Source organism: Puntigrus tetrazona, chromosome 7 (assembly GCF_018831695.1).
Source record: "Puntigrus tetrazona isolate hp1 chromosome 7, ASM1883169v1, whole genome shotgun sequence".
Taxonomy (NCBI): domain Eukaryota; kingdom Metazoa; phylum Chordata; class Actinopteri; order Cypriniformes; family Cyprinidae; genus Puntigrus; species Puntigrus tetrazona.
In genome coordinates, this window is record NC_056705.1 from 20495410 (window position 1) to 20508950 (window position 13541).

The following is a 13541-nucleotide window of genomic DNA, read 5'->3' on the forward strand; positions in this document are numbered from 1 at the left end:
CATGACCTGACGTGTGGATGGAGAGAGAAGGAAAGTTAGGAATTCAGAAAGACGTGCAGTGTGTATTCTGCGCGCGCGCGACACACACACACACACACACACACACACACACAAAACCTCACTACCATTGACTCTTTAGTTTGCTTTAGAGTCAAGGATGCTTTTAAAAGTTTGCTTTAACACACACATCTATTCGGTGAGACGTTTGTTTTGTAGAGAGAGGCAGTAACTTCAGAAGCGTGAAAAAGAGTGGCTTGTTTATGTCTGATTATCCCCATAAATGAGCAAACGCGTAAGTCTAAATTTAATTTGGCCTGAGGCAGAATCATCGTGCCTTGTTTCCTGGTGTGTGTACGTGTTTGACACTTTACACTGAAGGAAAACTAAATTGTGTTTTTCTGTGAGTGCCCCCTTTCTGCTCTGTTCTCCACTGGATTCCCACTGTGAGATTGCTTGTATTATTGTCAGCAGAAAGAAAGCAAGACATGAAATACTGTTATTACATCTCAAAAGCATGAAAGAGAAAACAAGGATAACTAAAACTGGAGAAAATAGTCAATTGCTTGCATTTTTCCAGTGGTTATGTCACTCTGCATTTAACGTGTTAGCAGATGATTTCACAATATAAATGAAAAAAATATATTACATAAGAACTGTATAAACAGCCACTGCATTATGTTTAATTAATACAAGTGTTTTTTTCCAGATACAATGAACTTAGCTATAATTATGCTTAAAAATAGAGATGCATGATGCTTAATTGGTTATTGGCTAATATCAGAGATTGTTTATCATTGTTTTTTGTACATGCTTATTTTCACACTTTGCCTTTTAATGCTTAATTAAAGTGAATCATTAAAAATGTTAACAACACTGTTATATGTACATTATAATTTTTTAAGGGTCTAAATTTGCTTTAAAATGTTCGTAATAACAAAAAATATGATTGGGTTATTGGTCAGGATTTTAACGTTGTTGCATCTCTAAAAGATTACTTTACTCCTATCTATTTGATTTTTATTATAATAATATAAATTTGATTCATTTTCATCATGCCTATTCTAACAGTGCAAGCCTACAGTGTTTGAGCTTTAATGTCCCAGTATTTCCTGCTTGTTTTCCTCTTACTGTTCTAGAAACTGACATGACGCTGGCATAGAGTGATGCAGAAAGCGTACATAAGTGTCTATGCAAAGCGCACAAATGCTCTCTGACAGGGGAAATGAAAGAGAATATTGATCCCACGCCAGGTTCAGTTGCCTGGCACCCCGTTGTGCTGCCTGTTAAGACCCTCTGTTCCCCTTTGACACTCAAGCAAAATGCTGGCAGGATGTTTGCTGAATACTGAGGAAACTGTTCTTGAGGTGGCCCCATTAAAAGTGTGTCAAACGAGTGTGTGTGCGTGTGTGAACAGAACCGGCTGTTCCCGTGGCAACAATCCTATTCGAGTCTGGCCTCCTGGTTTTTGGATCCATACGTGGATGTTTCTTCCATGTTCCATGTTCCTTGATGGAATGCCAGGACTCACAAACATGCAGTCTGTGTCCCGGCTTGTCCAGGCCTCGGCCCAAATCCCTCTGTCTGTTCCACTGGATAGGATCAAACTGTGGTCTCTCCATAATCAGATGTTGACCATTAAAAGGTGTCTTTTTTCACAAGAGCTTCCCAGGCTCTTCTGTGCTTTCCAAGTGTGGAACAGAAACTTTACAAAGTGAATACAGATAATTATTACCACATGACTCATTTTCTGTGATCAGTGTCCTTCTTTGTTCCTGCCAAGCCCTATACTGTATATGAAGAACATTTCAAAGATATTCACACTTTTCAAATCTTTTTTTTTTTTTAAACAAACTCTTTACCAAATGACTCATTTTCTGTGATATGTATCCTTCTTTGTTCATTTTTTTTGTCCTTTTTTATTGCCACGAGTCGGTACTCAGTATCCAGTATTCAGTTATTTAATTGTTTATTCTTATTGCATCAGTGCATCTAGATTGCCATCATCGAACACCTTTGAAAATAAATTATTATTATAATAAATTAATTATAATACCACTGTTAAATGTAATCTTCAGAAGTGTTGTGCATTATAATACTGTGCCTAAATTCATGATTTTGACTGGATGACTGAATGAACATGGAAAAGAATAGTTATCCCAAATATGAACATTCTGTCATCATTTGCTCAATGTGATGTTATTCCAAACATTTTTTGGAACGAAAAAGAAGCTATTATGAAGTTTTGAATGTTGTTAACAGTTGTGGGAGCTTCCAATGCATGGGCAAACAACAGAAATAGCTTTATTGTCTCACACAAGAAAAAGTCAAATAGGTTTGGAATGACAGAATTTTTTATTTTGGAGGTAAACTATGCTATTGGAGGTATAAGTATTACCATCAGTTCTGATAGCAGCCTGACCTCATCTCAAACGGGAGAAATTGGGTTTCTAGTAGACTATCTGCAGGGGTGCCATAACTGAATTTCAGAAAGCATTTTACCTAATGTACTGGTAACTACAATATGTTTCTTGAATGGATTTCTGCAGATTGAATGGATTTCTGCCTTCACGCTTCTCTACCCTGTTTAACAGTTTTCTCACCATCAATCTCTTTGATCCATCCCTCCTTATATCTGGATGATGTGCTTTTGAATGTGCTCCTATGTTGTTCTTGAGAAGTTAAAAGTGTAAGCTTTTAATGTGGACCATGTTAAACTATCAAGTGAGGAAAGCTTGGAAGACTTGTGAAATGCATGAGAAATGAAGAAATGAAATTGCTTGTGCTTGCGAAAACTCCACATTCATCAAAGGATCCTAAAAGTAACTTGATGATATTGTCAAGAATTTTTTTGGGGACCAAATCAGCATATCGGAATGACTTAAAGTGTTTTTCTCTTGCCATTTCTCCATGATAAGTTTACAAATGTACTCTTTAACCCTGAAGTAAATTCTGGTAGTTTGATTTATCCTGCTTGTATAGCTACGTGGCAGGGTCCTTCTCAAGCTGTGACATTTCCTAAACAATATGCCAAATCTTCTAAAAGACTGCCGACATATGGCATTTCATAAGCAATACATAAAAATGTATTGCTGGCTAATTCTATATGTTTTCTTTTACCAAAAGGACTCTTGGGATATGCGTATGTGTGTGCGTGTCTTTGTAATTAGTCCAGTGGGCTGTTTTGAGGGCGAGCAAAGGTACCAGATGGACTTCGGGAGGGGGGACTGGCGTTAAGACAAGCCAACAAAACCAGACAAAAAAAGCAAACACTGAGAAGGAAGAGAAGAAGTGTAGAGGGGACAAACAACTGAGCGCATCACTGTCAGGATGCACCTCCTCCCATCTCCTCTCCTCCTCTAATCCTTTATCACTTCATCACACTCGCTCAGATGAATCTGGATATCCAGCAGAAGAAATGCCAGTTACACTTGAGCTAAAGTCAGTTAGTGTTCTTTTGTGGGAGAGAGCCGTAATCCCCTATTAAGCCCGAGAGCCTATGTTTGACCCAACTATAAACACCGCTCTCACTCCCCCTCCAATAAATATCCAAGTAAAGAGGCTTAAGAAAGAATAAAGAAATGAATTACTTTGTGTCTTATGAACACATTTAATGTTGTTTTTTTGAGTCCTCATATGCTGTTTGATTTGATTTGCTGCTGTTGTTATTTTTGCACTTAATCTCTATGGATTTCAAGTCTTGAGGATAAATCTATTTTTCACTGTGGCTATTTGGTTAAAGTACTTTGTGGGCACTTTGTTGTTGTGTGATCACAATATTCCACTTGTTTTTCTTTTTTTTTGATTACAGTTGTTTTTTTTTCCTTAAGACAAAGTAGCTTAAACTGTGAAAAATATTTTGTAGCGCCATGTTCTTTTGGGTCTCTAAACTCTTTATCTGTGTTCTGACACATTTCCGCGAGGTCTTGGATCTGTACAACTGTCCTAACCCGCACTTCTGATCTGTGAGCTGAACTGTGGCCTGGGAAATACAACCGAGAGTACGATTAGGTTTTAGGCAGGGCATGTTTTTAAAGATGTGTTGAGAGACAGCGAGGAGAAAAAAAAAAGAAGATTTCCTCCAGAGAGATGCTAAGAAAATGTTGGAAGGCATGGTGAGAAACGGGCAGAGAGGAAAAAAGAGATCAGCTTGCTAAAAAGAAAGAAAGAAAGCACATAGGAGGGGTTTAGCTCCCCAGAAGACACCAGACTTTGACTCCTGCTTGACAGGCTGCTGGGTCTCGGACCATACGGGCCTGTCTCTTCCACTATCAGCCCAGCTGCACTCCCCCTCTGTCCCCACACCTGACACTTTGACACGGGCACAGCAGTGACAAATAGCTGGAGCTTTCACCTTCTGTCACCCTGTCTGGACTGCGCTAAATCAGCCCAGTGATACTGTAGCCTGGCCCCACTGACAGGTCCTCTGTCACAACACGGCACTGATCGGGGTCTCTATGGGTGGCTTAGTCCTGCAGAGGAGGGGGCTCTTTCTTCTCTTCATAATGCTCTGAGAGTCAGTTAAGCAGCTTGTCAGTTGCTGTGGCGAGGAAGAGAGAGAGTTTGCGTGATGTGAGTGCACTGAGTGGGAGTGTGTGTGTGTGAGTGTTATGCCCAAAAGGTAGCTAATTCTGACAAAAACCCCAAAAAATTTTAACCCGTGAATGCGGAGAACATTCACTTAATTAGTCACAATAGTTAAATAAACTGATTTTTTTATTAGATTATTGGAGTGGTCTTTTTGTCTTTCAAAAAAAGTTGAAAAAAGTTAATATACCATTTTTTTGCGGAAAAGAAAGTGCAAAGGAGAAAAATAATAAAGAAAAATAGAAAGAGAACATTTTAACTGTTTGCACTACTAACCAATGTGTTTACGATTATGGTAATAGAATGTGATAACAAATAAGAGTTTGCATCATCAAGCAGAATTGAGATACTGCTTGCACAGCGAAAATAACTAGAAGCGGCTAAAAATGGCTGCACGCATGTACATTACAAAAAGGTCATTTGCCTTCACTTTTATGTATCACAGAAAAAAATTGCATGCCTTTGTATGTGTCATATTTTCAAAGCCCTCCAACAAGAACTGATCTAAAACTTTTTGTTTCTATATATGTATAAGCGTGTGCGTTTGTCTTTTGTGGTTTCCATTTGGAAAGAAAATTTGGCTTTCTTCTGCCAAAAGCTTTAAATATGGACAAATTTGCTCCAGGATAATCTTTATTTAAACTTGGAGCTTAACGTGTCTTGAGAATAACAGTGAAAAAAAGTCTGTAACGCGTGGAGGGTCGCGCTACATTATGATCTACCTGAAGACAGATAGAGAGAGAAACCAACAAATAGTAGATTATTTAATATCTCCTGAATGTAGGACCCACCATTGCCCGGAGCGCACTTGTTAAATTCATGTCCCTGTTTCTCTTTCTTTCTCTCTTCCTTTCTTTCATATTTTTGCTGTCAGTCTGTCTCCCTCCCTCGATCCTTCTTTCTCCCCCTCAGGCTTTAGAGGCCAGATGCATCTAACAGCACATTTAGCTAAACTACAGTACACTGAGTTTTTTTTTTTCCACCCCTTCCTTTCCCTTGCTCCTCTTCTCCTTTCCTCTTATAAATCCCATCCCCCTCTCTCCCTTTCCTCCTTCCCCTATCTCCCACAGCTGAAATGGAATTGGATCAAAGAAGGGAGGAGGAAAGGGGGATAGAGAGAGGGAGAGAAAACGCTCTCATTGGGTTTTATTGAAATATTTATAGTTCAAGGTTGGCTGCCTAAATTGAATATCTATGCTGATCTCACTCGCCTGTTTAACTTGTGCTTAGGCAAATATGTTTCCTAGGTGATAACCTTTTATGTACAGGTCTGACTTCATTGAAATGCATGAAGATAAAAACGTGTCACACTTCAGAGAGGCTCGGGTCTGCCACGCTGCTGCCTCGATTATTCAAATGATAATTGACCCCCACCTGTAGCTGGCTTATTTTCTCTCCTCCATCACTTCATTGACTTTTAAGATATGGAATAAATACCATTTTTGTCATTTACATTACAAACCGTCGCAGAATGTCAAGCACCTCGGGCAGACGATGAGAAATATATGGCCAATTATTATTTCCAGTCCTGTTAATAATGTAAACAGTGCCGATACCGAAGGTACGTTAAGCATTCAGTGCCGCTCGGCCCCCGTTTTCTGCCACATAACAAATATGTTGATGCTTATCATCGTTTATGCGTATCATTTTTCAGCTGGAATGCTGTATAGTGGCTGGCTGTCAGCGGTGATGAATTGACATCTAATGTCAAGCTACTGAACCGTGTGATTTAAAAGAGCCGTGTTCTAATATATCATCCACTTTCTCGGGCTGAAAGGAAACTTGTCAATTATTTGAAGGTATTTGTCAAAAGCGTGCGCTAACAACCACACCTTCGCTCGCGCTACTTTTGCTTTGTAATTTGTGCCAAGCATAAAGCCCTGTTTTTTTTTTTTTCCTAGTGTTTACTTTATCGTGCAGCATCCTCAAAGGACACTCGTTTTCAGATGAATTGCATTTCGGATAATTTTAAATAACTCATTAAAGAGTAATACCTCCCCATTATTAAATGTGATTGACCGTACGCTTTGATAACCCTCTCCCTCTGCTGTACAAACAAATGGCCGCAGTTTAGCTCCTAATGAGCAGGGATGCTAAATGTCCTCTTGCTTCATTAGCGCATGCATTAACCAGAGCACTGATTTAAAAAGAGCTCTAATGAAAGGCGTCGAACGTTTCCCACTTCGCTGCCGCTGCCTGTTTGCTCAGAGCCAGCCAAAGCTCCAGAATTAGAAATGTTTAATTATGAAAATGGTTACTGTGGAGAATTTCAAACACACTCCCTTCCCAGATCATTAGTTATGGAGTGAGGTGGAAAAAAAATAATAAAAAGAGAAAAAGAAATAAAGGAGAGAGAGGGGAAAAATTGAGAAGAAATGCTCTCAGCAATGAAGGGTTCATATTTCAAGCTTATAGCCGCTAAAAGGGTGTACTCAGAAAATCAATTTTATGAAAGTCCGCTCAGCACTAAAGGGAGCTCTATGCAACCGAGCAATCTTAAACTAACGTCCAAAACGATGGCATCGGCTCTGATTCATGCTGGGTATCGTGAATGCATTCCCCTTGGCTTGGACATTATCCTCCAACTTGAGGTCAAAGGTTTCATCCTGGTTTAAATCAAGTCATGGTTAATGCGTGTGTGTTTAAAGATAGTCATTTGTGTAATATAAATAAAGCTATTTTTGTTATTATTATTAATAGAACAGTTATATACTGTGAAATGGTTGTTTTTAACTGTAAAAGACTGCATGGATGCTTAATGGAAGTTCTTTTAATGCATAGATCTAACTTTACATTTCATGCAATCTTACAGCAATTACGATTTAGTGGACGGTTCTAGGAGGTGAAAAAGAATGCCATCTTGTAATTAACAGTGAGAAATTGCAAGCTGACATTTGACGACATTTAATTTAAATAATTGTTTTTAATATTTTTTGTGTTATCAATTATGTTCACGTCACAACTCAGTACAACTCGGGTTTATTGTGTTATTTTAATGTTTAAATTGCCAAAATGGTGTTTTGTATTTGTGCATCTTCTAGTTCATGGAAAAGCTAACTGTGATTAAGTTTATTCATCATGTAGTTTTTTTGGCCACGTGTGCTAAATGTAGGTTGTCAGGGTACAAAACAGATATTTGTAACAATGGCCTTGCAAACTCTGTAGGCCTGAGTTAATTTAATTTTCATTTGGCACTCTTTATGCATTAAAACATTTCTAAAAGATAGAATTGAGTCATTACGCTTTCATTTCATAATAATGGAATTTATTATATAGAATTTTATTGTATAGTATTACAGAAGCACACAAACGAGTGCACTGCGATGTCAGTCTGCCATCATAATGAAGACCAAACTTGCTGCCACTCACTCCCCGCTGACTCATTCACACACACACACACACACACACACACAGAAAACACACACCACAGCTTTCTGTGGCTAAATGACATACGTCTGCTTTTTCATCTGTCTGTTTGATGGACCCCCACTTGGAGAGAGTTCTCTAGGGCAGATAAATGTGGTAGACACATGCGGAGACCTCAGCTGAAATACTGATGCTCAGAAACATTGACACCGTGCATGTGTTACTGCTCTTCTGCTGGACATAACTGAGTGCGTGTGCATCGGTTGCGTATCTAAGGTTTTAGGGTTAGCATCGTCTGGGATGTCTAGTCTGTGCGGTGTTCTGTAGTGTTGCAGGGGGCTTTGTTTGGGCCTAAACACAGTTATTGGATGATGCGGTGTTTGTGAAGTCATTGTAATTATATATGTTTGTGTGTGTGTTTGTTTGTGCATGCATATGCTAGTATTTGTTAGTTCATCAAGAATGAACTTTTGGTCTTGTATATTTAGGCTGGGTGGGTGCATTTAAATAAGGGCTTGGGAAATGATTGTATACACGTGTGTGTTTAAGCTGGGAGGTCACTGAGATTGTACAGCTGGGTAACTCTGCCCACACTCCTCACCAGGGATTCCCATTAGTTAGATTGATTGGTTCCTTTCCGTGCCCTTTGATTCATGCATTACACACGGCCCTAATCAGTACACTGCCTTATGGTGCCGTGCATCTGTGCATCTCTACATCTCTACATTAACACACACACACATTTACTTAGTCATCTAAATGAGGAGGACTTTTTAATGTTATTGTTTTTACGGCTAATTAAAATTATAGACCAACCTTAACCCACAAAGAAAACTTGGATTTTTCTTTTTACATAGATTATCTTCCCCTAATTCAGGATACATGTACACACACGAACATAGATGTATACATTCATTTGATATTTTTGATTGATTTAATATATTTACTTATATAAATTTACTTCAAATTACATATACTTAATTTATATATTCTATTCTATTCTATTCTATGGACACGTGGCCCATTAATACTGTCTGTTCGGATTCTGTTACTTTAGTGTAATATTTCTGCGTTATATCAACAGAACATGTAAATGTCATATATTCAGGTCTGGTGAAATAGATTAGTGAAGTCCTTGTGCTCTCCATATGGTTTAAACAGGCAGAAGTCGGTACACTACTTTTGCAAATAGTGTGTATATTCATTTAAATGCATTTTATTATGTTCCCTCCGGGGAGTAAGACTTTACTGCTCCAGCTAAATTTGTCCTTTATGGCTCCAGACACTTATATGTTTCCCATCATGTTTTATCACGTATAAGGACTGATGATGATGATAGCAGCAATGGTGTGAAACTCTATAAAAAAATGAATAGTTTTGAATGAGATGCCACATGTTCCTTCACAGACTGGGACCCGGGATTGAAGAGTGTGTGGTTTTAGGAGGCATTCTAAGAAGCAAAGACACAAACCTACCATGAATACGGTATGTATAATACATATCAACATCAATTATATATCAAGGGTGCCTAAAAATAATAGTTTAACATACACTAACAACCAGAACTAACATTTTTCTGGAATTTAATAGCATTTCCCTTGGCATGAGTAGAAGAGTTTACATGCTGGAAAAAGCTGAAAATGTCTGTATATCTATCAGCCCGCTAATCCAAATATGTCATGTTTACTCAAAGGAAAAGTAATATATATATATATAATTTGGCTTCTCTCCTAGAATACTACAGGATTTCATTGATTTTAACAGGCTCCCTCTGACATTAATATTTAGTATGAAAATATTTTGTCTCAGAGGGAAGAGTTTCTGCATGACTCATTTTATTTTATTTTTTTATAAGTATCATGTTTTCAGAAAACCGACATGGTTGCACTATAGGTTTATTTCTTATGTACTTCCAGGGAAACAAAATAATCTTTTGTCATATATATCTATGAAGACAAATATGCACGAATATGTGAATGCACACAGAGGATGAACTGTGGATGAACTGTGGATAACAACGAGAGGTGTAATTTATCGAATAGATGAGAAAAAAAGATGTTAAAATATTAGACCAGTGATTGCTCGTGCAGGGGTGAATTTCAGTGCAGAGATTTTGGGGTGGCTAGGACATTGTGTGCATGTGTGTGTGTGTGCGCACAGTGAATGAATGAGACTAGCAGGACTTTGCGGGACTGCAGGTTTACCTGAGTCTGTTCTCTCTCTGTCACTCTTATGGGCCGTTGCCAGAGCTGTCAGGGTAAGTGAAACTCCATGTTGTGCCTGGAGAGATCGGTCTCTAGAGGTCAGTGCAGTTCCACTAGTGACAGCTGCACTCACAGACCCGCTGTAGAGCCAACATGGCCGCCCAGACACTAGATGATCGTGGGGAGGGATGGGGGGGCAAAATAATTAAAGCAAGGATCAAATATGTTTCCATGACAAGCAGTCACATTCACACACAGATAGACAGATACACAAACACACAGAGGAGTACAGCCCTCTAGGGTCCCTGACCTTGTCTCTGAAAATGTTGCTGTGTGTGATGGTGTAGAGCTCATGAATGAATGTAAATGAAGGACTGCTGTGTGGTTTATTCAGAGCTCTGGTCTGCTCTGTCCGAGAATTTAATGTATTTGAATAATTTATTTATCAGTTAAATAATATTAGATACTTTTTATTTGGAGTGTGTATTGTCATTAATAATAATTTTGATATAATAATATTATTATAATAATATTGCTTATTATGAAATTAACAGTGAATAAATAAATGTTGCTGATAGTCACTAGAACATATAAAACTTAATTATTATTATTACTGTTATTATTATTGAAACAAATATAGTATGGTAGTGGTATAATTGTCAGCTATGATCACTAATAAAAATACAGTCAAATTATTATTGCATTAAATTAAATGTTTTAAATGTTGTGCATTATTACTATTGTTGTTTTTATTATTATCATTATTATTATATATATAATAATAATAATAATAATAATAATAATAGACTTAAGGTCATTTTAATGAACTAGTTACATTTGTATTAGTGTTATTAATATTATGCACCGCATTAAGCAACTAGATGTCCTGTTTTATATGATATGAATTTTGAACAATGCTGGATATTTTTTCCTCCACCTGTATTTGATAGAAGATTGAAGTCCTAGGACTGCACAATCCACTCTTCCGTTTCTGTCTGGCTTTTTTAATGGTGCATTTTTATCTGCTGCTGAAGCACAGGATGAGAATAGAACGAATGCACCTCCACCCCCTTTAGAGCTCTGGTTTAGCGTAATGTCATTATGTCCAGTTAGTTTTAAAAAGCCCTTTTTTATAAACATTTACAGTGTGGGGCACAAAGGGAGCTGCTGTTCCGTTTGCTTTGTTTGTATTGTGGTTTTGGTCACGTTGAGCTTCAACTGACGTGTCTACAGAAAACGGGTGGCAGAAACGTGGCCTGCTTTGCCAAGTTTTAAAATTAGTAACAAATTTAATATGTTCTACGCTAGCATCCCCTGCCACAGAGATTGCGAAAATGCGTTTCTAGTTTGTCGTGGGGTCTCGATGAATGACCACAAAGAGGCAGAATCAGAGAGAAATGCATAACAGATGCGAGAAGCATCAGAAGAAGAGAGCTAAATCTCAGGACCACCAAATACGCGCTGCTCCTAGTGATCTAAACACTTCCCACTCCACCATTCTCAGACTCTTAGTGCGACCTAAATGACAGAACCGTGCTCCCGTTAATGGCATAATAGTGATTTATCGCTCTCATTTTGAGAATTGCTTTCCCCATAACTCCTAATACAGAGGGAAATATGTATTTTGGATAATGCAACCCTGCCATAAGCCCTCATGGGCAGTTAAAGTATGGGAAGGAACATATTACTGTCATAAATCTACATCTCTAACCTGCTGCATGAGAAGACATGGTGATATTAGAATTAGGAATGACTGGGAATAAGAAAAATGAAATGCGAGAAATGGAGTTGACACATATTGATACCAGGCCGCTAACTTTTATCTCAGAGCATTTCGGTAGTGTTTTATTAATGATGTTCTGATGATATTATCATTTTCACCTTTTGCCCTACCACCCTTGCTCGCTTGTCTGCATTAACAGCTTCACCTTCATGTTTTCACACTGACATGTTTTGTCAGTCTTTCACAGTTTTAAATATGCTATTTTCATACACAGTCACAGTACTCTCTAGCCGTAAATGACGCACGCTTTCCTTGCAGGTATCAGAACTGACCTTATACGTATTTTCACAATTTCCTTTTCAATATGTGATTGCCTCTTTTGACTCCTCAGTATTAGTAAAGACTACCTGTAGAAGGCAGAGCTTATTTGTGGAGGTTACCGTGCTTGCAGTTGAAACTTGTACCAGTAGAGGGAGTGAGCCACTGATTTATTTCCACCATTTTCTCAGCGAACAACCTTTGCTGATAACCCCTCATTATGGATGGTGCTGAAGAAATGTGTCACTTATTATTTTTGGCCAGCCACATCAAGAGCGTCTACAAAGAATCATTTATAATGTAAAAGATAAGCGTGTTCCAATAACCGATTCCTCTCGAACAGCTCATGAGAGCTGATTATATGTGACTTCACATCAGGTCGTAAATATTTGTCAGCCCACCTTTGAATCAGGCAAGCTGTGGCGCTGTCAGCCCGCCCACATGAAAGGGGCGAATGGAAACGTTTAGGGTTGGGAGCCGAATCAGTCATAGCTGGAATGAGATGGCCAATAAAATGCGTAATTATGATGCTCTGTCATTGGCCACAGCCCAGAGGGCTTTTTAACTGGGCGAAAAATCCCACACGCGCATAATGGGCCTTTTTTATGGTATAGTCTAGTCTAAAAGTGAGCTGTGACAATGTGTGGTCTGCATTCAGTGCCCAAGGCTGCTGGAATATGCTGTTTACCTAGCTAGAACAGTATGTAGGCGTGTTGCAACGGCCCCTGTTGATTACACCGTCTTCTGGAATACATGATTCTAAAGCAGTGTCATAATGCCATGCTACCAGGGTAACCCTTCACTCTCACCTGCCTCCTCCGGAAACCCGCCTCGCTGCGAGTTGCAGATAATTGTCACGAGTTTACGGCAAAGTTTCCAGAGGTTTTATGGAAATGAGGGTGTCAAGAGCTTTTTTATACTGTAACTTCATGAACTGTTATTTCTGCAGTGAGGAGACTGAATATCATTACTGAAAAGTTTTGGATTTCTTCAATGGAACACATTTGCCTTCGTTCTCAGCCTCATCCTAATAAAAGTTGATGGACGGTAAAGGTAGGGAGAGAATCCCCTCTGTCGGAATAATTTGTGTTTGACTACCTCGCTCAGTGGACTTTAATGTAACAGAAGAGATTCCCACAGAGCCGCAGACCCCTCGAAGGAGGGGGCATGTAGAAGACACACTTTAGCACAAATCTGCTGTGAACTACCACCGATTAGGCCCAAACTAGCCGTGAACTATTCGCTCGAAAAGGTTCCTATCTGTTAGACATTGGCGTTTCTCATTTGAACACACTGTGACTAATTACAGTGGTGGGATTCCGAGGTTTTACGTTCGTAGAATAAAG